Consider the following 15,748-nt stretch of genomic DNA (forward strand, 5'->3'; position numbering starts at 1 on the left):
CATTCTAATGACATGCTGCCATGTAATCCTTGGAAGGCCTTGGAAAGCCTCAAGGAACACTATTCATTTTGGCTTATCAAATGTTTATATAGTACACAAAGATGGTGTGAAGTTTAAGCTAAATCCTTTGGTTGGTCATGATGAGGAAAGAGTTATTTGTTTTGGCAAGAAAGAGTTTGTGGACTTATAGGAGCAAAGGGAGAGTAAACATGATATGACAGATCTGCTGCTGAAGCCACCTCTTTTGGTTATGAAGGATGAGATTGTTCAAGACAAAACTCAGAATTATGCTTACAAGCAGATAGTGATAGCAAAAGGAGTGATGATAGGAATAGTATGGTGTCCTTTGGTGACGAGAGTGAACAAAGAAGTGAACATATCCATGGAGGATAAGAGACAGGGTCAGCATGACCTCAGACAACAAATTATTTAGCCTTTGTCAAGGATAAAACATGACTGTTCACAATTAGCAAGTAGTAAGGTTACCATGACTGGTAACAAGGATCCAATGCTTTTTGTTTCTAATGATTTGTATGCAGGTGTGCAGGGTAATACATTGCAGGTGCAAAGTTGCAAACATCCCTCTAAAAGGATGGGAGGAAAGAAGATAGTACCCCTTAACTCTTGGGACAAGAGTTGCTTTGAAGGTGGGGTGTTTGGTGTAGGGGCACCTATTAAATCATCTAAGAGAGCCTTGGTACCAGATGAAGATAGAGGATCAAAAACATCATTGATTGTTAATTGGGATATATTAAAACCAATAATAGAATTATGTAATAAACAATGTACTTTGAAAGACAAAAGTCATAAAAGTCCTAGTAAGGACCTAAGGGCAACATGATGTAAAATGGCCAAAAGAGCCATATGGGGTGGTCTTAGGATAGTTTCATACTTAGTTGCATTTAATAAATCCATATGACCAATTTTGAGTCAATGGAATAGTTTAGAAAGTTAGGGAATGCATAAAAACTATTGTTTGAAATTTGAATTTCAAATTCAAACGGTCATATTAGTTTTGGAGGGAAAGTAGTAATTTGGTATTTGTTTGATTAAATAAACCTTTGTAACCAACTTGGTCGGTTGGACAGGTGCATATAAGCCTATTTAAGTTGTAATGAACATATGCAAGACATGAATCATTATTGGTACAGAAAAAATACAGAAATTGTATAGAACAATAATCATACTTTCCTCTGCATCAATAAAATAAATAAAAAATAAATGACACTTATACATACAATGGGGCTCTCTGTGCGAATGAAAATCCCTGATGATCTAGGATGCCGAATCTGTACAGGCTCATCGCCAGTAGCCACACCCTATATACAATAAAGAATGTAATTAAATGAGATTACCACAAACATTTTACAAGAATGCATCAATATTTAATCAATTAGAAAACATCTAATTACCTTTCCTTTGTCAATGCATACTGGCTCACCCCCCGCACTTTGTCCCCCCGGGGCAGGTGGTATCTACAAGATAAAAGAAAGATTAGCAACCATATATGCTACAATATCAAATAGAAAAAAAATGCGAACACAACATAATGTACTATAGATGTCTCAAGGCCAAATGAAATGGCCAAGAGTGTAGCATCATCTATCTGTTTGAGCTCCTCCTCGGTCATCAACTAAACATGAATGAAGATCACATACATGTAAAATTCAGTATGGCTTAAAAATTAAAATTACTCTATTATAAAAATTAACTTTAAATCACATATGTCATAACAAAAAAATGTATACACGTACCGACATCGAAGGAGTCCATGCCTCTGCATTTCCCTCCTCTCTCGCATTAGGGTCTGTAGCCTCCGCACATGTGTCTGGTGTATCCTCGTCCAATACAAAATGATACTTAGGAAGATCACCTATGGGACCCAGGCAAATATTCTTACATGTAATGCAAGTGTGAGGCACACAAACATGTGATGAGCTAACCGATGATGAACTGGCACCAACATCATCAACACAAGGAGGCATGACTAACCTAGCCTGAGATATCACTAGGCTACTTAGCCTATGAATGGCTCTGATGGTCTGAGAGCTAGCCGTTGCCATAATATCTGGATGCTGCACTCGAGGAGGGGGGGAAGATATCAGGGGGGGACAAAAGTGCCAAGTTTCTTCCGCTGGGAAGAGGGTCTATCCTAAGGAGCTCCTACTCCTAAGCCCATGTTGGGCTTCATGCTCCAATAGTTCACTTTAAGTTTCAACACAAATTCTGCATATAATTTCCTAAGGAAATAAAATGGTATGTCTAAATTACCATGTGGAGGGATATTAAAGACCATCCACCAACGGTCCCAAAAATTTGCACATATGGCGTCATTTGTGCACCATTTAATCAATAGTTTGGTTTTTTTTGGGTCAACTGGTATACCCATTTTTGGGTTAGCAAAAAGGCTAGCCAAATCGTCTTTGGTTATGTCGAGGGCCGCGACCTCATCATAATCCAAACCATCATCAAACATCTGGTGCATTTCATCACGCCAATGAAGAGCGGCATTTTGTTGGTTTGTAAGGGTTTCAATGTTATCCACTATGGTGTTTAACGTGGATAACATAGGAGCCAGTGCAGGTACATTATTGTATGTTCTATGCAAACCTCTCAACTCAGTGAAATTTTCATTTATCAAATCCTCAATTCGAGGAGGGTTTTGAGGAGGTAGAGGATCATTTGGTGGAGGGTTTTGTGGGGATACTGGATCATTTGGTGGTGGGTTACGAGGAATATTATTCCCTGCCTCAATGTCATCATTTTGATCAGCCATTCCTATTGAATTGCAAAACGTAATATATATTAAAAAAAATCTAAATTTTAACCATTTTTGTCAAAAAAACCCTAGATTCAACTAAAACAAACAAAATCATGTTAAAATCTATTAAATTTAGGTTAAAAATGAGTCGGGGGGGGGGAACATACCTAATATCTGATATCCGATCTCGTATCTGATATCCGATCCACTATGGCAATACTAGCCCCAAATTTGCGTAAAATGAGAGCCCGTGGGTTTGTGATTTTATTTAATCCAATGTACAGGTATCGGATATCCGATATGGCACAATAACATAAAATGAGTACAATATATATAATATAACATATAATATATAATATATATTACATTTTATATATTTTTATATTATATTTTATATTTATTATATTAATTTACTATATATTATAATATAAAATATTATATTATATAATAATATTATTATTATATTATATTATTATAATTTATAATATATTATACTTTTTTATTATATATTATATTATAAGATATTACTTTTTATTATTATATTATATCTTTTATATATATATATATATATATATTACATTACTATATATTATAATATATGAAATATTATATTATATTATATTATTATAATATAATATGTTATTATAATATAATACATTATAATATTATTATTATAGTATAATATTATACGATTATAATATAATAATAATATTATTATATTATAGTATAATTATTATTATTATCTTATTATTATTATATTATAGTATAATTATTATTATTATAATATTATTATTATATTATAGTATAATAATAATAATATTATTAAATAATAATAATATTATTATAATATAATAGTATGATATATTATTTAATATTATTATTATTTAATATGATATATTATTTAATATACTAATATTATTATTATTATTATTATTTAATATGATATTATTATTATATCTTATTATTATTTAATAATAATAATATCATTAAGTAAATATTAATATTAAATAATAATAATAATATTAAATAATATATCATACTATTATATGATTATAATTATTAGTCAGATATTTGATTTAAAATCGGATATCCGATGTCAAATTGGATATCCGATATCATATTGGATATCCGATAAGGCTCGGCTTAACCTTCCAGGTTTGGTTCTTGGATAGGTAAAAAAAAGTCAGAGCGAATTTTGAAGCGCTTTTAGGCGTCTTCAAACTCTTTTTTTTTCACATCGCCACTTTTTGGCACACCATGATCCTACACATACCCTATACATATATACATATATGTATATATGTATATGTGTATATACATACATACATACATGTATGTATATATGTATATGTGTATATACATACATACATACATGTATATATGTATATGTGTATATATACATATATATATATATATACATGTATGTATGTATGTATATACACATATACATATATACATTGTATATGTGTATATACATACATACATACATGTATATATATATATATGTATATATACACATATACATATATACATGTATGTATGTATGTATATACACATATACATATATACATACATGTATGTATGTATATATATACACATATACATAGATACATATATGTATATACATATATATATATATATATATATATATATATATATGTATGTATGTATGTATGTATGTATGTACATATATACATATATATGTATATACATATATATATGTAATATTACATACATATATTACATATATATATATATGTATGTATGTATATACATATACATATATGTATATGTATATACATACATACATACATATATATATATATGTAATATATGTATGTATATACATATACATATATGTATATGTATATACATACATACATACATATATATATATGTATGTATGTATGTATATACATATACATATATGTATATGTATATACATACATACATACATATATATATATGTAATATATGTATGTATATACATATACATATATGTATATGTATATACATACATACATACATATATATATATGTAATATATGTATGTAATATTACATATATATATGTAATATATGTATGTAATATTACATATATATATGTATATATGTATATACATATACATATATGTATATATGTATATAAATACATGTATATACATGTACATATATACATGTATGTATATACATGTATGTATATGCATGTATATACATGCATATATATATGCATGTATATACATGTATGTATGTATATACATGTATATATGCATGTATATATACATACATGTATATATACATACATACACATATATACATGCATGTATGTATACATACATACATGCATGTATATATGTGTATACATGCATATATACATGTATGTATATATACATGCATATATACATGTATATACATACATACATGTATATATGCATGTATATACATGTATGTATGTATATACACGTATATATACATACATACATGTATGCATGTATATACATGTATGTATGTATATACACGTATATATACATACATACATGTCTATGTATGTACATGTATGTATGTATATACATGTATATATGCATGTATATATACATACATACATGCATGCATGTATGCATGCATGCATGCATGTATGTATATATACATGTATGTATATATACATACATATATACATACATACATGTACATACATATACATGCATGTATGTATGTATATATACATGCATATATACATGTATACATACATGTATATATGCATGTATATATACATACATACATACATATACATATATACATGTATACATACATGTATATATGCATGTATATATACATACATACATGCATGTATATGTATGTACATGTATGTATGTATATACATGTATATGTATATGCATGTATGTATGTATATACATGTATATGTATATGCATGTATATATACATACATGTATATATACATGCATACATACATGTATATATACATGCATACATACATGTATATATACATGCATGTATATACATATACATGTATATATACATACATGTATATACATATACATGTATGTATGATGTATATATACATGCATATATACATGTATATACATGCATATATATACATGCATACATATATGCATGTATATATACATACATACATACATGTATATACATGTATGTATGTATGTATATATACATGCATATATACATGTATATACATACATACATGTATATGTATGTACATGTATATAATGTATGTATATACATGTATATACATGTATATAAATGTATGTATGTATATATATACGTATGTATGTATGTATATACATATACATATATGTATATGTATATGTATATACATATACATATATACATGTATACATACAGACATATACATGTATGTATGTATATACATATACATACATGTATATATGTATATACATACATGTATATACATGCACGTACATGTATATACATGTATGTATATATATGTACATGTATATACATGTATATACGTGCATGTATATACATGTACATATGTATGAATATATACATACATATATACATGTATATACATGTACATATATATATACATGTACATCTATATATATATATATATATATATATATATATATATATATATATATATATATATATATATATATATATATATATATCCTAAATGAGTGAATTTCTAGAAAATCTAGGTGGGGAAATAGTTTATAACTTTTAGTTTCCCTTTCATTCCCCCAACTCAAAAAAAGCTTCCATTGTGTAGCCCTTTATTTTATCTTTATCATTGGTTTATATGTATGTAAAGAGGAGAGAGTGAAAAGCCTATGGTATCATGCTTCCTTCAACCATTAACAATTCTTTTTTATGGAGAATGCAAAGATCTACCTAAGAGTAAAACTAAAATCAGCCTTATAAAACCTACGCCTAAATGAACATGCTTTATTCTTATTATTTTTCTCTAAACACACTAATGAAAGGTGCACAAAAGATTAATGGTAGAGCTATAGTTGTATATTCATTTGAAGCACCAGTTACCTTGTACAAAATCAAGTCGGAGTAACATCTATGGATCCATGCATGATTGTCCACAAGAACCGAGCCTCCTTTTTTCCTAGCCATTAAGGCCTTTCTTTCCTTGTCGTAAAAGAGAATTGTTAATTTTTAGTGGATATAACCTTCAAAAATAAGGCACTCAACTACCAATTATGGGCCTTTTACTTCACATCATGTTGATGAACATTTGAGGATCATCATTTATCTCCCACTTTAGCCATAATTTATTAATATTTTTATTGTTTAAAAGAAGGGCTCTATCCTTTTGACTTGATTATCAAAAGCAAGTTAAAGTTCAAGATAAACTTGAGTGATAACATCCTTACTAGGGCCTCAAAAGTGCCCATGCTCCCTATTGGGCCCTGATTTCCTCTCTCCATACATCAAATTTCAATTTGATTTAAGAAAATATGTAGTCTTCTTTATCGCTAAAGGTTTATGGATTTTATTATGTTTAGTTGGCTCATAGATTTCATGTAGTAACTCATTTTTATCTGCATGGATTACTTTATGCTTTGTTCTTGTAATTACTTGTAATGTCTAAAGTACAATATTTAAGAGATTGTTGTTTTCATGTCTGTATCATATGTTGTTAGTAATTTACTATTTTTCTTTAATATACTCTTATCTCTTTAGGCTTGAAAATATTCCATGTAATGGTTGATAGAGTGATCTCCCAAATTATGTTTTCATCACTAGTTAGCTTCGCAATAGCTTATTCACACTTGTTTTTGTATAAGTCTAACCATTTGTATAATTTAAGTCTTCTCTTTGGCAATATTTTAAAGAGATCCACAAGGATTACATGTTTTAAATTTCATACATCTTTTCAAATGATATATCTAATGGTTCTATTTTTCATATCTATTTTCTTCTTCAAGCATATCAGTCGAGAGAAGTTGTAGAAATTATTGCACAGGATGGAAAGCCAATTTCTATTAATTCAATAAGTTCTTCATTTGGAATTAGTTGAAATTAAGCTAGTAGGTTTCACCCAATCTATAATTTTTCTTGAACAAAGCATTTTGAGAAACTGCATATAAGGTTTTTATAATTAACTAATCAAGTCATGTTCTATGAACCATCTTCAGGTAATAAAAGATGTAACAGGTTATAAATAGTGTTGCAAAATTCTGATGATAAAAAATCTTCTTCACTATTTTTATTAAGAACTCTATCTAGATAATTTCATTATTTTCCACATACTAGTTTTGTAGAAATACTATAAAATCTTATTTTCAATAAAATTTTAGTTTCCCTATTTATCATAGTAGAAATGATGAATATCTTTTTATGCAATTTTTTTAGTGATTAATTATTCACTTCTAGTCACTCATTCTCATTGCAACATGAACATTACTTTGAGAATTGGGAAAATCAATATAGAACTTGTCACACTAGAAATTTTATTCAAGTTCTTTGATCATTCTTGTGAGGGGTTGAGTCACAAGGCACTAGCCTAGATAATGTGCTAGTTGCCTTGGTATGAAACAAAAAACATTGTGATATTTTCTATTTATTCATTTTTGCATCTTTAATCCCTTTCACCTTTATATTACAAGTATGGTTGGGGTTTCATTTTACTATGGTATTCTGAATGATAATAAACAATCTTTAGTCCCTCTAAAGTGGCTTTCCCCAAAAATGAAAAAAAATGGTAATAAATAATGAATGATTTTATTGTCATGTCACCATGTGCCCCTAATGAGCATATGGTATACTTGATTATATGGATTTATGTTAGATCAAATCCTTTATCACAAGATGGACTTTAAGCATCTTTCTCAAAAAAATAAACTTTAAGAATTCACTGGGCATAAATTTTGCATTTAAAGAAATTGCTATTTTCTATTAGTTTATTGATAAATTGCTTTGATTCTCAAGTAAACTAAATCTGATGAAATAAGATTTTGAATCAAATCACAATTTCAATTGCTGACCAAATAAGATGAAATAAATTCCAAATCAAATTTCCAACCAAAATAGATGAATTTGTTTTCTTTTGTACAGTTTTGTATTATGTTTCTACCAAGTGATATTCTTTGTTACTAATAAAATTTCTACACAATCTTGAGCTGTGTCATTTTTCATGGTTTAAATATGTTTATTTTAGTACTCAATACAAAACTAAAGCATTTTTTGATGTGTTTAATTATAAGTTAAAACAATTGTACTATTTTGTTAAATGGAGGCATTGGCTCTATGATTTAGTCTATGACTATTTTCAACATTGATCTACTGTAGTGGCATTTGATGCTAAAAAATTAAAGACATTACTTTGTTATTTGTTGTTTTATAAACACTCTTGATTACTGCTTGCTACCACAATGTTCTTTGTATAATATTTAAAAATAGAAATAGCCTTTTGTAAAACCTCCCTATAAGATGTTTAATAGATGGGTACAAATTTTGACCATGATAGAAGCATAGTATTAATTATACAAAATTATTTTATATGGTTGAAATAATCTTCACTACCTACTAGTTTTCAAACTTTGACAAGATTAAGAAATTAAAATTTTAGGCTTTGCACAGAGTTAACTAGGTTGCTCAATTCTTTCAGTCAACTAATACATCTTGAAGTACTAAACACAGAAACTTGTGAATTATCTTCAATACCAGTTGGTTTTGGTAATTTAACAAGGCTGAAGAAGACATATATGTGATCCTACAAGCGGTTGATAATGTTGCTTAAATCTTTTAGGAAGTTGATTCATCTAAAAGTTCTACACTTAAACAATTGTAAACTTCTATCTTTTCTACTTGTTGAGTTTGGCAATTAAACAAGGTTGAGAGAGATAAATCTTTCTTATTGCAAGAAGTTGACCACTTTACCAAATTCTTTCAATCGTCTATTACACTTGGAAGTTCTTGATTTATTCTGTTGTAAGATGCTATCATCACTACATGCTAGTTTTGGCAATTTTAAAATGTTTAAGAAATGTAGAGTTTAGCATTTGCAAGAAATTGAGTACCCTGCCTAATTCTTTCAAGCATTTGATAAACTTGAAAGTTCTAGATTAAGCATATTATTTAGAGCTTAATTTTGGATTAGATATGTTGGAAAATATCAGAAAGCTCAAGGTGTTCAACCTTCCCAATTGTGAGGAATTGAAAGATTTGTCTCATCAAATCATAAAGCAGGGGTGTTTGACTAATTTAAATCTTGTGGGTTGTATCCATTTAAGATGTATATATTTTCTACCAATGTCACTTAAAAACCTAACATATGCTTGCTTAATTTTGTGAAGAATATCAGCTCTATTGGTGGTTTCATAAAGCTTGAGGATTTGAGCATATGAAACTATTTGTAGATAGAACAACTCCCAGGCTTGGTAGGTTTGGCTTTTCTGCAATTGTTTCTATTGGATAATTTCCCAAAAGTAAAGAAAATACAATGGTTAGAAGAGGCAAAGGTGTTGAAATTTATGAAAATAGAAGCATATATACAAAGTTTGGAAAAGGTGAAAAAAATTGAAGTACTATGCTTAAAATGTGAGAGATTATCAACTATGAGACCTTGTATTTAGTATGTAATGGTTTGATTTTTTTTCTTTCCCCAACATATATAATGAGAAAGGGAAAATAATAAATTTAACAATGATGACGATGATTTGTACCTGACTTCTTCTCTTAATTTCTTCTTCCTCATCTCTATGAAATACCTAAAAATATTGAAGAGCACTATTGAATCTAGGAAGATTTTAGCAAAAGAAATAAAATTTAGACCTCACATGACTATCTTATTGGCAATCTTGGATCTAAGTTTTTGAGATGGGCCCAAACTAGTGGTGTGTTGGTAGTGTAGGGAAGGTCCTTACTATAAAGTTATTCTTTGTCAAGACTCTAAAAAATGAATTGTTAAGTGGTTAACCACATGTTTTTGTCACATTTTTGTAATCTAGGAAGAATTTTGCATATGCAAAATTGCATCATTTCAAACTCCAATTGAATTTAATTTTCACAAAAAATTGAGAATGGAAACATGCATCTCAAAAAATTCCATCTTATAAGATCAAGGTGTAGAGAGCTAGATTTGATGGAAGTTGAAGAAATGGAATAATAGAGACATAGAGACCTAGGATTTATTAAAATGTGAAAATATGTACACCTGAGATTACCACTGTAACAATGAACAACCAGTTATCAACCCTGCATGTAGGGTTTAACCATAAGCCTATCAATTTCAAAGTAGCTCCAAAATCTGAAAATAATAATTGCTAGCACTAATAAACATAGAATTTGAAACCCACAATGCTCTACTCTAGAAATAGATAGACTCCCTTCCAATTAATATTCCAAATCCTAAAATCAATAATTCTAGGTATATATTCAATAGAAGGGACAAGCTTCCAATTCAGATTTCAAACCCTAGAAATAGTAGTTTGCATAAATCTAGTATGTATGTATATATATATATAACAAAAAATAATATCACCACAAATTGATGTATATATATCAAACAAAGTAATTATGTCAGTGGAAATAAAGCATTACTACTAGCATATATTCAATAGAATGGATGTCCTCCAACTCAAATATAAAACTATAAAAGTAATTATAGTGGAATAGAATAGAATGGACACCCTTTAAAGTATAGTGTCAAGCCTTAAAAATAATAGTTTTAGCATATATAAAATAAAGTAATCATACCAATGCAAATCCTCTAGTAGCCACGACACCTAATTCACCAACACTGGCATTTATGTATCTGGCCTATGCGCAAGGGTGATTGCACTATAGGAGCAACATCATAAATGTCTTCTCCTCTCCTAGTCATTGCTCAACTATTTAGACATAGTCATTGCTAACCCTCCTCTTGCCCACAAGCACTTTGTATCTTAGAAAGTGAAAATTGAGTTTCAAATTTCACTCCTTTTTTTTTGTTTATAATCTGCATTTGTCAAACTTTCAACACTAAACTTAAGGAACGTTGAGATTTTGACTCTAAACTTAAGGAATGTCTAAATTTTGACACTAAACTTAGGGAACATCAAAATTTTGACACTAAACTTAAGGAATTTCAAAAATTTGACCTTTTTGGGATCATAAAAAAAAAAAAAAATTTAGAAGCCAAAATTTCCTTTGGTCAAATATAGTGGTCAAATGTACTAGTGATTAGACAACTATTAGATAGAAAGTTATCAACATTAGAGTATCCTTCTGAAAGGAAAAATATGTGAACGACTCCCAATATTTTCAAATACTATAGAGACTATTCTACACTAAGAAATCATTATGAATCTCGTAATGCTAAGAAATATATGTTGTTATAATAGACTAATGGTGATCAAATGAAGAAATTTATTACGTGTTGTTTCAAATGTAATGTTTTGGTTGTAGTTTTTTAGATCAATGATTCCTCCAATTGTACAGTTGGCGTATGCATATTCATTATATAGATAATCTAGGAAATGCACACTATTATAATAAACATAAACAATAGAGAGCCAAGAGAAAAGTCTTAGCTCAAACAAAATCTCATGTATACCACAATGAAATTGAGCAACAATACATAAACACCTTCTAGTGATTTTAATTGTACAATAGTACATAAGCAGCTTCTAGTGATGACAATTGTAGTTGTGGATTCAATAGTTGCTTATGATTTTGTCCATGATTATGTTTAGAGATATGTGCTCATTCAAAATCATATACTCCAATGTTTCAGTTGCTTGTGAGTTTATCATTTATTAATGCATGTGACAACTATTCTAGTGGTGCAAATTATTAAATTGATACGGAGTGGTGATCTGCAACAACCAAGCCACATGTAATAGTCTCTATAAGCATAGGATTGTTTTCTCCCAAAAAATTCATATAGAAAATTTGTAAACTCTACTAGACTAGATTTAATCTCTCTTCCAAGCAAGTTATTCATATAGAAGCCACTATACACTTTGTGATAAATAGAGGAAGAAATTATAGTTCTTTCTACGTACCCCAAGTGGCTATAGTAGTAAACAAAAACTAGATCTCTTGTACACCATACACGGGCCTATTGTTGCTCTATAATAGCAAGTAATTGTGGTGGGAAAGATCCTACCAAATTCTTTGTTTTCTTCTCTATCAAAAAAATGGATAACTTTTGTCATTAATGGAATAAGAAGATTTACTATAATTACATTAGATCTATTAGTAGATCAATCTATCATTAATTGAATGTATCAAACCAATAGAGTAACAAAGTTTTTATGGTGTATATAGATCTATATTATATAATACTTCATATATTATATCTCTTACAACTATTTATATTTTATTTGTGGGAATGTCAAACAATAACTCCAATATGTGGTTATAGTTCATTCAATGGATCATGCTACTGATATATAAATTCAAGGCAATATTGTTAGGAAGATCAAGTTCTTGCATGTACTTTCTATTTTTCTTTCCACCTAAGCAATATTAATTATGCAGGAGGATCAAACTTGGACTTTTGTGGACCTTATGATTTGTACGATTGGGGATGTGTTTGAGGCATATTCGGTAACCTTTGCTTAAGTATGCATAAATTTTAGAGTTATTGTCTTGGAGTTAGAGTCATTTTAGTGGTTGTTAGTAATGTGTTCCTATTTATTGGCAGAGCCTTGGAGATTGTATTTGTGAGCTAATACATTGTAAACTTGGGGCCTGTCCTAAGTATTTAATTGATGTTATGTATTTAATGTTTGTAACCAAGCTGACTTGTGGCTTGATGGGTGTATTTAATGTGGGTGTATTTAATTAATATAATTAGCTAGGCCAACTTGTGGCTTGGTTTAGTATGAGTAGAGGGTCTTTTGGAGTCTAGAGTCATTGTAATCCAATATGGAGAATATGAATAGCTGAGACAACAAAGTTTGAGAAGAGCTAGTAGCTCAGTATGGATTGGGAAACAAGAAGACTTCTCGGTGGCTTGCAAGCACAAGTTTAGATTCTTCTTGGAGTTCCCTACTAGGTTGTAGATCTGGGCTAGCTAGTGGTTTGGATCTTGTGAGATCTTGCTAAACTTTTGTTGTAATTATTGATGTATTTGGCTGTAACCCAAAAGGCCTTACAACCAAGCATGTTGGCTGAAAATATAATTATGAGAATTGACATTGTGTGGATCTAAAGCTTTGTGTTATTGTTTATATTCTGTTGTGTGGTATTTTTCTTAGGGCTAGGACATCTCCTTTGGGGATTCTTCCACCTTGCACTACATTAAGTGGTATCAAAGTGAGTTTTCCTAAGCGTGTAGATGGATTGCCAAAGTTGATCCCCATTGGCTCTTATTAATCTTGTGGTCAATTATTCCTTCTAAATTCCTAGATATCTTTGTTGTGAGGTAATAGATCATGGTTCTGACTTACAATTACAAAGGACTTGTAGATGGATCAATGGTTGCGAAGATAGAAATTTGATCTTGTTGACTAAAAGTTTGATCTAGTTGGTGATTGTTAAGAGTGTGGATTTGTTGCAGAGGGTTTGCAAAGATCTTGGAAGATGCTTCTGAGAAGATTGGGCCCTAGGATGATTGCAAATCTTTGTGATGTAGTGGAGAAGAAGATTTCAGAGATGTCTACTCTATTGGAAGCTAGTTTGACTGATTGAGTTAAGGAAGGGATAATTAAGTTTTGTAGAGATTTGTGGAGCTAGAGTCTATCGATCTCGAAGTGAGTTGTCTAGCTAATTAGAAGACTTGTTCAAGAGAGAAGAGGGCATGTCAAGGTTGAGGTTTACTTTGTTGATTAGTTTGTAAAGTCTAATATGAAACTTGTAGAGCAACTTATGGTTGTTGCTAAAGAGGTTCCTAATCTTGTTGATGATGAGATGATTGAGGATTTGGAGTTTGATGTTGTTGGTGTGAATTCACTAGTTGTTGATGTGGTTGAGGATCTACATGATACTGCGGACCTATATGTTCCTGATTTACCTATAGTTTACATGGTTGAGGATTTACATGTTGCTCTTAGTGTGGATTTGGGCTTACATGTTGCTAACTTTGTTTTAGATTTTAATGATGTTGATGACATGGATTTAATATTGGAGGATGTTATTATTGCTAGTTGTGATTAGTTACAAGAATTGTTAATGAAGCATTATATTTAGTTTTTTTCTAGTAGTGAGCATGTTGATTGGGTTGTTGCAATTCATTTGGTTCATGTGTTTGGTTGGATGAAGTATAGATGGTTTAGTTTTTGAACTTTTCTCTTATCCTTGATGGTTTGGAAGCCTTTGGTGAAGATGAAGTTGGTTGTGAAAATTTCTTTGAGCATCAAAGTATGGGACATACTTTTCTATCTACTTGGGGAGTTTGATGCAAGAGCATCAAGCTTGGATTTTTATGGACCTTATGGTTTGTGTGATTGGAGATGTTTTTGAGGCATATTGGGCAATCTTCTCTAAGTGCACATAGATTTTGGAGTTATCATCTATGAGTTAGAGTCATTTTAGTGGTTGTTGGTAATATGTTCCTATTTGCTAGCAGAGCTTTGGAGCTTGTATTTACGAGCTTTGATCCAAGGGAGTTGGTGTGTGAACTCTTGGATTTGGATAGTTGGTTGGGACGAGGACCTATGTCTAAGTGTGTATATTCTTATGTGGTCTTTTAAGTTAGTTATGCATTGTAAACTTGGGGACTATCCTAAGTATTTAATTTATGTTATGTATTTAGCATTTGTAACCAAGGTAACTTATGACTTGATAGGAATATTTAATTTGGGAAAATTTAATTAATGTAATTGGATAGGCAAACATGTGGCTTGGTTTAGTATAAGTAGAGGGTCTTGTGGAGTCTAGAGTCATTATAATCCTGACGTAGTGCAAGGCAAGAGAATCCCCAAAGGAGATGTCCCAACCCTCAGCAAATAACCACATAGTGAAAACACAATAACGATGCAACACAAATGCAAGATTTGGTACCAAATCACAACTCTTTATTTACAAAATAACTATTTGCATG

The sequence above is a fragment of the Cupressus sempervirens genome, chromosome 3 (assembly GCF_028749045.1).
Source record: "Cupressus sempervirens isolate cs-2001-9-10 chromosome 3, ASM2874904v1, whole genome shotgun sequence".
Taxonomy (NCBI): Eukaryota; Viridiplantae; Streptophyta; class Pinopsida; order Cupressales; family Cupressaceae; genus Cupressus; species Cupressus sempervirens.